General features: G+C 44.7%; 1 protein-coding gene across 1 annotated transcript in view; it reads right to left on the reverse strand.

Moving 5' to 3' along the window:
* Nucleotides 1–12649, reverse strand: part of ST3GAL1 (ST3 beta-galactoside alpha-2,3-sialyltransferase 1) — a 116195-nt gene that overhangs the window by 86488 nt on the left and 17058 nt on the right. Inside the window, exon 2 of the mRNA XM_024251088.3 lies at nt 3946–4098. The gene's annotated coding sequence lies outside the window, so the exon portion shown is untranslated. The remainder of the gene's footprint in view (nt 1–3945; nt 4099–12649) is intronic.

Below are 12649 nucleotides of genomic sequence, written 5' to 3' on the forward strand. Positions count from 1 at the left end.
GTACTTGGGCCACTGAGTTGATGTCAGAAGTAACAGCAAGGGAAGGGGTCTGAAACTGGGCCTGAACATGGTTTAATAAATGCAGTTGGTGGCAACGTTGACAGTGAGAGTAGAATGACTGTTCAGCATCATTCAGATAGACATGAATTTCCAGAATGTCCTAGCATCATTAATGTGAACCTATGGTGATTTTAATAGATAGATAAGTCAATTTGAAAATGATCTGAATGATGTGTGGATATACATGTGGATGTGGTTATGTATGTATATAAAGGTGGGTGTCTGTGTGATACACCACACACACACGCACACACACACACACAGACACACACATCCCAGTTATGTCTGCTCAGAGGGCCTAGAGGCAATGCTACCCCAGGAACAATGAGCACACCTAGTGGCTAGATCTTGGTTTCTAAACACCATTTTCCATGGAAAGGAACCAGTGCTCCTATGTTGATTCCACCACTGAGGTGAGGAGAGTAGAAGATGAGGCTAGAATACCTTGCTGTGACAACAAGGCAGCAAGTGCTCAAATGATGATGGAGAAATGTTAGAGACACAGGAGCCAGGCCCTAGTGGACAGATTTGGGGCAATGTAAATGTCAAAATAACTAATGATCACAAAAGACTGCAACCTATTGAATAAAGTTAAAATCCATGAGTCCACAAATATAAAGAAAGGAAGGGCCGGGCATGGTGGCTTACGCCTGTATTCCCAGAACTTTGGGAGGCCAAGGCAGGCAGATCACTTGAGGTCAAGAGCTGGAGACCAGCCTGGCCAACGTGGTGAAACCCCATCTCTACTAAAAATACAAAAATTAGCTGGGCATGGTGGTGCATGCCCATAATCCCAGATGCTCAGGAGGCTGAGGCAAGAAAACTGCTTGAACCTGGGAGACAGAGGTTGCAGTGCGCAAAGATCAAGATTGCACCACTGCACTCCAGCCTGGGTGAGAGTGACTCCTCCATCTCAAACAAACAAAAAAAAAAAAAGATGAACAGAGGAAGAAAATTTCTTCTTTATAGTAGGAAACCAACTAATAAATGAAAAAGAAACAGTGAAATTAGAAAAATCACCAATTGGCAACTATGATAATAATAAATCTATTCAGGCAAGAATCACGAAAAGATGCTAAAACTAATGACTGACAGACTGAGGACTAATCAGAAATCTACACAATCTCAGAAGTTCTCCCCATGAGATGCTTATTAATTGCAAAGGTGAAACAATAACTTTGCGGTGGAGACACCTGGAAGACTCCACCTTAACTGAGAGCTCCAAGCTATCATCACCAGTAATGGGAGACAGCCACACCAGTGCCTCTTGATAGAATACACTGAAAACGACACATCAGCTCTGGGCTAGTCCTGCTAACCTAATCAGGAGGAAACATCACAAAAGCCAAAATTGAGTGCATTCTATCAAATAACTGGCCTGAACTTGTCAAAAAGGTTAACGTGCTGAAATACAAGATTAAGAAAGTTTTCCAAGAAAGACACATGCCAACTGGCTTTTCTTTTGCCATGAAGGAATTTAGCGGGGGCAACTGATGAAATCTGAATAAGAAATCAGAAGGTTAGATAATAGTCAAATTAATGTTAAGTTTCTGACTTAGAAAGTTGTATTCTAAGATACAAGTTTCTGATTTCAGGAAAAAATATAGAAAAAAAAGAAAAAATGAACATAATAAAATGCAAACATTTGAAAACCTGGACGAAGGGGGTCCAGGAATTTGTTGGCTGTTCTTATAACTTTTCTATAAATTTGCATTTATATAAAAATAAAACAATTGAAAAAAATTAAAAATGGAAACGAATGCTCTGGGTTCATGAGATTGAGAAAAAAATCAATATATTACTTAGTGCATTGTATGTGCCAATAATTTAAAGCTATAATAATTATTATTAGTAATAATAATTATTAGTAGAACATGCACCTGGCACATAATAAGCTGGAAATGGACAAAAATATTATCACTGTTAACATCATCATCATCATTCTTGATATGCTTGATTCTAATAAAGAACTAAAAAATTAATACTATTATTTGTGTTACTTATAATTACTTCGTATCTGCATTAAACTCCATTGTTTGAAGGTTCGTTATAGAAATGCCTGTTTAAAAGGCATACAGCACTCCTCTGTAATGGTGAGGTGCTTGAAGACCAACCAAAAGAAACAGGCAGGGGGCCATTTTCAAATCTAGATGTGCAGAATACATATCAATTAGATCTTTTCTCGTCAATGGAGTCTCTACTTTGTTCTTGCTTGTGCTTGGGTAACCCAAAGATAAGAAAGCCCAACTTCTAAATGCCAAATCTGGGGCCTTTGCCCAGACCTGCTGGCCATCTAGAGTCTCTTCTCTGTTCCTTCTTGGGTCCCTTCCACACAAACTGTGCATCTCAATGATCAGCCCTTTTTATTCCCACTTGCATTGGCTTATGCACCAAGCAGAACCTCCTGCCATGCCCCTAGTCTTGTCCCATCTAAGATGGTGAGCTAGCTCAAGGTCCAAGGCTCTCCCCAACCTGTCTATTGTATAGAACTGGCTGTGTTTAGCACAATTCTGAGATGTGGTATGTTCCCAAGCATCATTACTTTGTTCAACATGTTCTTTCAAAGTAAACCTATGACCATAACCAGGAACCATACTGTCTTTTGTCTCCATTCTTCCTCATTCTTCTAAGACTCACACATGCCACATCTTCAGCTCATTTTCTTCCTCTCCTTGTTTTTTATCGCTCTTGCCCATATAGTTACCCCTTGGGAACATAGAAGCCATTGTTTCTTCCCCTTTAGAGGAGGCCCCACACAGCCCCTGAACTACCTGTGACACCAGAAGGGCTCAAGCTCACATCCATATCTACTTGTATAAATAAAAATAATAAACCCCATGGCCCAAGTGGATTTGTTTTACATGGAGTCACATACAGAGACCAGAAGATGGCTCCCAAAGAAATTTTAAAAGTTACTCCATTCTTATACTAGAGAGAGAGAGTGAGAGAGTGAGCACGAGAGAGAGAGAGAGGTCCTTGCCAATAATCATATAGAAAACAGCTACACACACTCACAGACATCAGCCTTCCTTCTTCTTCTACAATGATTGCAATTATGCCCAAGATGGGTTAGAGACCAGCAGAGTGAAGTGACACATCCAGGGTGATCTCAATTTTTCTCAAGCTAACTCTGTACTGATAAAAATGTCCTCTTTCTACACTACCCATGGGTACCCATAAGCAACATGTGGCTACTAAGCACATGAACTGTGATGTGACTGAGGCCTGAATTTTTCATATTATTTCATTTTAATTAAAATTTCAATATCCCCATATGGAGTGGCTCTGTGTGGATAGCTCAGCTGTAGACCAGAGGTTGCAACACCTTTTCTGTTAAGGACCAGGGAACAAATATGTCAGGCTTTGCAACCACATGGTCTCTATGGTAATGACTCAACTGGGTTGCTGCGGTGTGAAAACAGCCATACATGACACCTGAACAAAGGAGCATGGTGGGGCGCCAGCGAAGCTTTATTTACAAAGGCAGGCTGGGCCAGGCTTGTCCTGTAGGCCACAGTTTGCTGATGCTTGCTCTAGGACACACCAGAGTATCATGCCAGGCCTTTGTCAGGATGACATCAAAGGAGGTTCTGAATCCAGATTTTTACTTACCAGTGTTCATGAGAGCTCAGAAAGCTCTCCATTTAAGAAAAAGAAAGGCTGCTAGATACTAACAGTCTGCATATTTCTCCTGAGGGACACTGTATTCCCCTTCCATGAGAACTCCTCTTAATGGCACGTTTCTGGGCAAGCAGGACATGTCTCAGACATCAAGAAATAGGACAATATCTTCCACATCCTCCATGGAACATAATCAATGGAAAACAAAACAAAACAGAAAAGACAGCACATCTCACTTGTGCTGCAGACAGATTAGTCATTTACCTCCATAGGCTGAGTGACCGTCCATCTCTGGTCCCCAAATGGAATTGTCCTGATCCAAGCTCAACGCATTTGCTCACAGCAGCTCTTGGGGGTGTTAATTTCCTCTCATTGACATTTCCAGTTCAGGAAGATGAAATCTGAAAATGGAACCAACTGGAAGAGAAGAGGAGAAAAGTTTAAGTCAGTTTTGACAATTAGTCCATCCTCTGCCTTTTTAGGATGACTCAAGATAATGAAAAGATATTCACCCACTTATTCCACTCACTCACCCAATTATTTATATAGCACCATCTGTTAAACAAACACCTATTCTGTTCCAGGCACAGAGCCACACACCAGGACAGGAAGGTGAGTAACTCACAACTGCTCTCCGCAGGGAGTTCAGACTGGGAGAAAACAGAAAAATACACAGACAATTCAGGACAATGTAATATAGGCGGCTTGGGTGCCTGTAATCCCAGCACTTTGGGAGACCAACGCAGGCAGATCACTTGAGGTCAGGAGTTCATGACCAGCCTGGCCAACATGGTGAAACCCCATCTCTACTAAAAATACAGAAATTAGCTGGGCATGGTGGCGCACACCTGTAGTCTCAGCTACTTGGGAGGCTGAGGCAGGAGAATTTCTTGAACCTGGGAGGTGGAGGTTACAGTGAGCCGAGATCACACCACTGCACTCCAGCCAGGGACACAGAGAAGGACTCCATTAAAAAAAAAAAAAAAAAAGGACAAATGACCAACTCCGTCTAGAAGAAGAATTTGAACAGGAGATGATATTTTTAGCTGCTCCCTAAACAAAGCACTAATGAGGTGCTGTTTAGTAAAAATGCAAAACATGGGGAAAGGAAAAATAAATATGTAAGATATGAATGTAAAAGTGTGACATCGGGGTTAGGATAAATCAGGCTGAGGCCAGATAGGAAACGGTTTCTGAAGACTTCATCTGGCACGGCGCGGTGGCTTATGCCTGTAATCCCAGCACTTTGGGAGGCCAAGGTGGGCGGATCACTTGAGGTCAGGAGTTTGAAACCAGCCTGGCCAACATGGTGAAATCTCATCTCTACTAAAAACACAAAAGTTAGCCAAGTGTGGTGGCACATGGCACATGCCCATAGTCCCAGAGACTCAGGAGTCTGAGGCAGGAGAATTGCTTGAACCTGAGAGACGAGGTTGCAGTGAGCTGAGATCACACCACTGCACTCCAGCCTGGGCAACAGTGAGACTCCGTCTCATGAAAAAAAAAAAAAAAAAAAAGACGACTTCATCTGACAGGAAGAATAGCATAGAAACCCTCAACTCTTAACCACTGCTGTAGAAATGGCCCCAATTTGTTCAGGCCACCTGCACGCACACTCTGCAGTATGGCTTTGCCTACCCCCAGCATGAGGGAGAATCGAAGTTTGGCTACGAGACTTGCTTTAGCCAATGGCACAATAGAAAAGGTGACACAAATAAAGGCTGTAAAAGTGCTTATACCTAAAAGTTTCTCTCCCTTGCTGCTGGGAATCTTTTTTTTTTTTTTTTTTTTTGAGATGGGTCTCACTCAGTTGGCCAGGCTGGAGGGGCCGTGGCATGACAACCACTCACTGCAGCCTTGACCTCCCAGGCTCAAGTGATCCTCCCTCTAAGCCTCCTGAGTAGCTGGAACTACAGGCTCGTGCTACCACACTAGGCTAATTATTTTTATTTTTTGTAGGGTCTTGCCATGTTGCCATGGCCGGTCTTGAGCTCCCGGGCATGAGCCACCATGCCCAGCTGCTGCTGGAAATCATTCTGCTGCCACCTTAGCAAGCCTGAGGTAGCCCCCTGGAGGATAACAGACAATGTGTGGAGAGAGGCTGAGCCATCCCAGCTCAGCCCCGAGATGTGTGGATGCGCCAGCACAGGCAATCAGCCTAACACAAACTGTGCAGACCAGATCATCCACCCACAGAAATCATAAATGTCTGTTTTTAGGCACCGGGGTTTGGGGCTGTTTGTTATACAGAGAAAGCTGACTGATACAACCACTGAGGTTTCTTTATACCGCTGGCAATGGTGATGCATGAGGATAAACTTGTGTGTTAGGAAGAAAGTTCAGCCCCTGTCGAGTTGGTGATTATGAAGAGATAACGAGGGCCAGAAGGCAGGGCCCTGGGCAAAAGGAAGAGTGAGAGATTCAAGAGCTCTTTTAGAGGGAGAAACAACAGCATTTAGTGACTGTCTAAGCCCAGAGTTGTCTAAAGGCATTTGCCTGGTTCTGGAAACCATGTGTGGTGTTGACTATAAACAGATTCTATTTGGCACCTGCTGATGGGGGCAGGATGTTTACATAGAAGATAATGAACGTGACCAGAGTCAGCACAGTTAGGGGTGAGGGTCCAGGAAAGCCACAGGAACGAAACTCTTTCTTTTCAGAAATGAGAATTAAGGCACGATGCTCACTGCCACAGCCTCCTAGCCAGTCTTAAAATAGCCATTGCCTCTAATGCCAACTCCCTCTCTTGGCAGCAGGCAGGGGGATCCCTGTAAATTGTAACTCAGGCCTCCCTCCCTTGCATCACTGGTTCACACCTTCCCCATTCCCTCTGTACTTTCTACTCCCCCTTCAGATTTCAGTGTAAACACCACTTCACAGAGACATCTTCGCTGACTCTGGGGACAAGGCTGGGCACCGCCCCTCGATATTTTCAGTGTTCCCTGCCTTCCTACAAAGCATTATCGCCAGCATGTGAACTCCATAAGGGCAAGGGTATGTCTGCCCTACATACCACTGTGCCCTCACCACCCAGCACACCACTTGGCATGTGGGAGAAAGTCTATTCCTATTTCTTGAATGAGAGGGTGACCAAAACAATACAGGTATCACACTTCTAAGATGTTTTCTTGGACACACCCCCTTCCAAACTTGAAGCTGGGTTAGGGCCTTACCTGGGAGCACCCATGGCTTCATTCATGTTCCTTCATTCGTTCTCTCATTTAGCAAGAATTTACTAAGCACCAGGCATCACCTCAATCCTACTGTTGGTTGCTCTCACTAGACCAAGCCTTCAGAGGTGGGGAAGGGGAGCTGTATTTTACTTGTCACTAGATTTCCCCACTCTCACCCCCACTGGCTATCATATGGGTGTAGGAGGCACTAAATAATGACCAGTGAATCCATGAATAAATGAGTGAACAGCCAGATAAATCTCAGAGAATCCATCAGGATGTGGCTGATTTATAACTCTGCAGAAGCTCATTACTGAGTTTGAGCCTTACGTATGTTACATCTTACTAAATAGTTGAGAATCCTTGTAATGTAAAAACCTGCATGTATATATGCCTATATCAGGATATATACTGCAACTGTTCTATGCCATAAGATATAAGGCGGTAATCTATGAATCAGATTAAATATGGAGCCCTGCTCTGAATGAAGCCTCTGATTCCACAGCCTGGCACCTGTGGCCAACTGTGATCTTCAATTAAAGCCTAAGACTCTTCATGAAGCAACGCATAACATCTTGAACCAATTCTTTCATTGGTCTTAAGTTGGCTTTGAAAAAAATAAGTTGGCAATGGCATTGGATTCCAAATTCCAACTGACAAGTTTGCAACCTGGAGGCTTATCTTAAAAACTAGAACTCGTCAGGCGCAGTGGCTCACGCCTGTAATCCCAACACTTTGGGAGGCTGAGGTGGGCAAATCACCTGAGGTCAGAAGTTCAAGACTAACCTGACCAACATGGAGAAACCCCATCTCTACTAAAAATACAAAATTAGCCAGGCGTGGTGGTGCATGCCTGTAATCCCAGCTACTCAGGAGGCTGAGGCAGGAGAATCGCTTGAACCCGGGAGGCAGAGGTTGTGGTGAGCCGAGATCGTGCCATTGCACTCCAGCCTGGGCAACAAGAGTGAAACTCCATCTTAAAAAACAAAAACAAAAACAAACAAACAAATAAAACTAGAAATGCACCCCATGTGGGGCTCACCTTTTGCAGCCTCAGTTTCTCAGCTTCTCTAATACAGCACTGAGGTGTTAAATGCAGAGAAAAGGCAATTATTCCACTGTCTTTCTGCCTCAGATCCCAGGAACAACCTGATGAGCTCCTTAGACTTTCCTTGCCTTTTGGTTTTAACAGGAGCCCTGGAAATCTTTTCTAAAAGCCATGTCCCAGTTCTCTTCTCGTTCGTGCTCTGCTGTCATGCCTCTTTCTATATTGAGTCCCTATTTCCCCACCCTTCCAAGATTGCTTCCAATTAAGAGCAACAACTAAACTCTTACCGCTGAAACATCTGTGAAGCGTGTTCATACACACGAGCCATACAAGAAAGACAAATCAGAAAGTGTCCCCATTTTTGGAGAAGTTCAGAAAAGCTCATGTGACTCTCCAAGACCACAAATGAGGAAACCAAGGCCCAGAGAAGTGGCTCCTCCATGACACAGCTAGAGAGCTGTGCAGCTGGACAGTGGGCAGAGGGCCTTAGACCTAGGGTTCAGTGTTCTTCCCAATACCAGGTGAATTACTATCGTCCTATTCCAGCCCATTCATCCCTTTCATTTCCATCCATCCAACTGGTAGCCACTAGCACCAATCTAGGAGCTAAGCAGGGAAATGCTGGGCTTAAACCAAGAGACTCGGAAGCAAGAAAAATGTCTACCTTCTCCAGCTAGAGCAGAGATTAGGACAAATTCCACTCAAACAAATCATGGTTATGTTCTCATTTCTCCTGTTCTGAACCCATAAATCATTATTTCTTGGCCCATATTCGCGCTTCCACCATCCACAGCCCCCTCATGCCACCTGAGGCTCCTTTCTACTGTATAATATAATACAATAACTCTCATAAGAGAGTGTATTCTCCAATTTTGTGTCTTCTTGAAGTACAGCAGCAAACTAGAAGTAAAGCTGGATACCACTCCTGGAGGAGCAGGGCTAGTTTGCTTAATAAATCATAGCTTTTCCTCTCCATGCAAACAATCATCTGGATAACTGTTAGCACTGGGTCTGGCTGAATACTATTGCTGCATTTTTAAATTATAGGGATCTTTTCTGAGGCCTGCGGGCATGACATGTTCCATCCAAAACAGTGTGGCCTGCTTCTAGGTGTGCCCCTAGGGGACACTGGTCAAGTAAAGCTGTGTGGTTTTAGAAAAACAGCCTTTCGGTAACTCACGCCTGTAATCCCAACACTTTGGGAGGCCGAGGCAGGTGGATCACGAGGTCAAGAGATCAAGACTATCCTGGCCAACATGGTGAAACCCCGTCTCTACTAAAAATACAAAAATTAGCTAGGTGTGATGGTGTGCACCTGTAGTCCCAGCTACTCAGGAGGCTGAGGCAGGAGAATCACTTGAACCCAGGAGGCAGAGGTTGCAGTGAGCTGAGATCATGCCACTGCACTCCAGCCTGGCAACAAAGTGAGGAAAAGAGAGAGAGAGAGAGAGAAAGAGAGAGAGAGAGAGAGAGGAGAGAGAGAGGAGAGAGAGAGAGAGAGAGAGAGAGAGACAGAAAGAAAGAAAGAAAGAAAGAAAGAAAGAAAGAAAGAGAAAGAAAGAAGGAAAGAAAGAAAGAGAAAGAAAGAAAGAAAAAGAAAGAAAGAGAAAGAAAGCAAGCCAGGCTTTCTCTGAGTTTTACTTTACTCATTGGTAAAATGGAAGTGTCTCTGCTTCAACTACTTTGCAGGGCTCTGCTAAGAAGTAAGTGAATACAAAACAACATGAAATCACTTTGATACTGGTAGTAGCAATAACAGATAACACTTAAACTAGCATTTGAACAGATAACATTTTTTAAGTACTTATGGGCATTTGCTAAACTAAGCCCTTTATACTCAAAAGCTCAGTTAATCTTCACAATGGTCCTTGGATGTGTGTACTATGATTTTCATCATTTTGAAGGTGAGTAAATGGAGGCTTGAGGAGATTAAGTAATTTGCTCAAGGTCATATGACTGATAAAGGCTGGAGCCTGAATGATTAACTAATTCCTAACTCTACTCTATTGTAAAGTCTGGGACTAACACAGTTTACTTCCCATCAGTATTTACTGAGCCTTAGACTGGGCTGGGCCAAACACTGTGTTCTGCCCTGCTGGGGACAACAGTACACTTTTGAGCTCTGCCCTAGAAAAGCCCACTGCAAGGGGAGAGAGAACACAGGTCCATCAGCAAGGAACCACACCACTCTGTGTCCAGGGCAGGCTCATGAATGTGCAAGTAGGTGGTTTCTTCATCTAGATTCCCATCCGGGACATGACACTGATGGAAAAGGAGATCAAGACTGAGACAGTCTAGCTAGATCAGTTCACAAATGGGACAAGTTGCCCCGGAAGTAGGAAAGTGCAAGAGCAGACACAGAAGCTGAGTGAGGAATGGTGAGACGACCTAAAAACATCTGGTGTGAGTGCTGGAAGGCCCTCAGCAGAGACGTTGGCTGGGCTGCATGTCGAGAACCAGGTTTATGGGCAGAAATTCTGGGTGTGTGAACCAGGAATGACATGGCTCATGCCAGAGTGTGAGCAAACTAAGCAGGGAAGCTCAGAGGGTGGGTCCCCTTTGGGTACGGTAGCATCTCCCTCTGTGGAGACCCAGGGACTCCGGAGGCCAACTCGGCTGATCTGAAAGTAAAAGTGAGAAGAACTTTGGGCAGGAAGCACATGTACTTGTTAGACTAGGAAAGCTGTTCTCACTTATAACCTCTCTCTCTGAAATGGGCTCAACACATGGGATCCCTCATAATGAAGTGCCTTTCTGAATTTGAAGGCTAACCACTGAGGTCTGGCTGCTTCGCTGGAAGAGCTATTATCATCAACAATAGCAACCATGGGTTAAGTATGGACAACGAGGCCAACAGCACACAAAGCATCTCATGTGCATGATTTCATTCAAGCTTCACAGCAGTCCTCTGGGGCTTGTAGTTTTACCCCCATTTCACAGATGTGGAAATTAAGATTCTGAAAGAGTATAATTTGCCCAGGGCCACACAGCTAGAAATTGGCAGAGATGAGACTCAAAGCCAGGTCTGTCTTGAACACAATAGCCCTTTGTGCTCAAAGGGATATTGAGTTCAAATGCAGAGACAGTGCCAGGGTTGACATGACCTTGAAGCACACGCTATCCAACCCCCAGTGCACCCGCCTGTTTGCATAAAAAGCCCTCCCTGCTCCACTCTGCTCTGCTGTTAACAGCTCGCAGCACCACATGGGCCATAAGCAGATTCACTGGGGCCAGAACGTAAGCAGAACTGAGACAATCAACTTCCGGCTCTCTCCACCTTCAACCCCAGGATGAGTTCCTGTACCCCAGTATCCAAACCCCTAGATCCCAGCTCCTGTTTCACCAGCCTTGCCCGTGTGCCTCTGGAAGCCTCAGTTTCCTCATCTGTAATGTGGAAATGCTGATGATGATGGTCACAAAGAAGACAGATGAGGAAGAGCCTCACTTTGCCTGCTGTTCATAAGGGACAAACACAATAATGATTTGGCCAATGGCTATGCCATCGACTGACCAGGGTCTTGGACAAGTTATCTCATCACTCAGTACCTATGTCTCCTCTGTTGATGATGGGGATAATAAAAGTCCTTGACCTCATAGGGTTATGAAAATGAATTAGAAAATGTACACAGGAGCTCAGAACAGTGCCTGGTATGCTTGTTGAGAAGTGATAGTGAGTATCTTTCTGTTATCATCATTTGAGGGCACTTAGTAAGGCATGGAGCACCAGGAAACATCAGTTGTGATTAGGATCATGCAGTGAAAGGTCCACAGGCAACCTGTGCCACCTTTGGGAATCTATCTTAGGACTAAATTAGAGATGGCCAACAGCCTGGATACCAGGTTCCTAGAACAAAGTTTGCAACATAGGTTGCGGAAATCTAAGAGGCCTCTCAGTGAGGGTCCAGAAGGATCCAGTGAGCAGGGTGCTAAGGGGGCCAGGAGGAAGGGACACAAGGGAGAAGAGTACAGGGAGGTGTCTGGGGCCTTATTGCTTCTGCAGACTTCATGCACTGAGCCCCTGGAACTAGGGCCCTTCGACAAGATCCACCCAATCAGGGCTGTACAGCGGCTTCTGATTCTTATCAAAGGTGGAGGATTTCTGTCTTTAGGGAATAGGACCGCTCCTCATTGTTGAGCTCCTACTACGTACCAGGCACTTTTCCAAAATTTAATTTCACAACCATGAGCATGAGTCAAATTCTAGTGCCATTTTTCAGAGTCTGCAATCACCTGCCCAAAGTCACCAGGCTACTCTGGAAGACATCTGAATGCACATGACCATCTGCTGCTCTCCAGCTGCCCCAACCCCATGCTCCCTTGCAGCGAATGACATGAATGAGCCACGTTTACACTGCAGCAGTCGGGGTGGATCCATTCCACTGACTCTCTGACAATGGCGTTCCAAAATCCTACACTTGACAGTGGGATGTAGGGGTGTAGGCAGATGAGGGGCTGAAGGCTGGAGAGTGAGAACTATGAATCAAAGGAGATGGGCCCCTTCTGAAAGGACTAAGGATGTCAAGAAGGCTAGGATTGCGCTGACTGCCCATGACCAGGTCAGCATGAGTGAGTGAGGGTACCTTCTCCTGGGCCACCACCTCCTCCTCTTCACACCTGCTACTGCCTGTCTGATTCAGATTGGAGAAACGTTAACGGAACACCTGCTTTCCTCCTATGTGCTGGTCCAGCCATCTACTTGGGGTGTTTTTATTTCTTTTCTTCTTTTTTTTTTTTTTTTTGAGTCGGA

Source organism: Pongo abelii, chromosome 7 (genome assembly GCF_028885655.2).
Source record: "Pongo abelii isolate AG06213 chromosome 7, NHGRI_mPonAbe1-v2.0_pri, whole genome shotgun sequence".
Taxonomy (NCBI): domain Eukaryota; kingdom Metazoa; phylum Chordata; class Mammalia; order Primates; family Hominidae; genus Pongo; species Pongo abelii.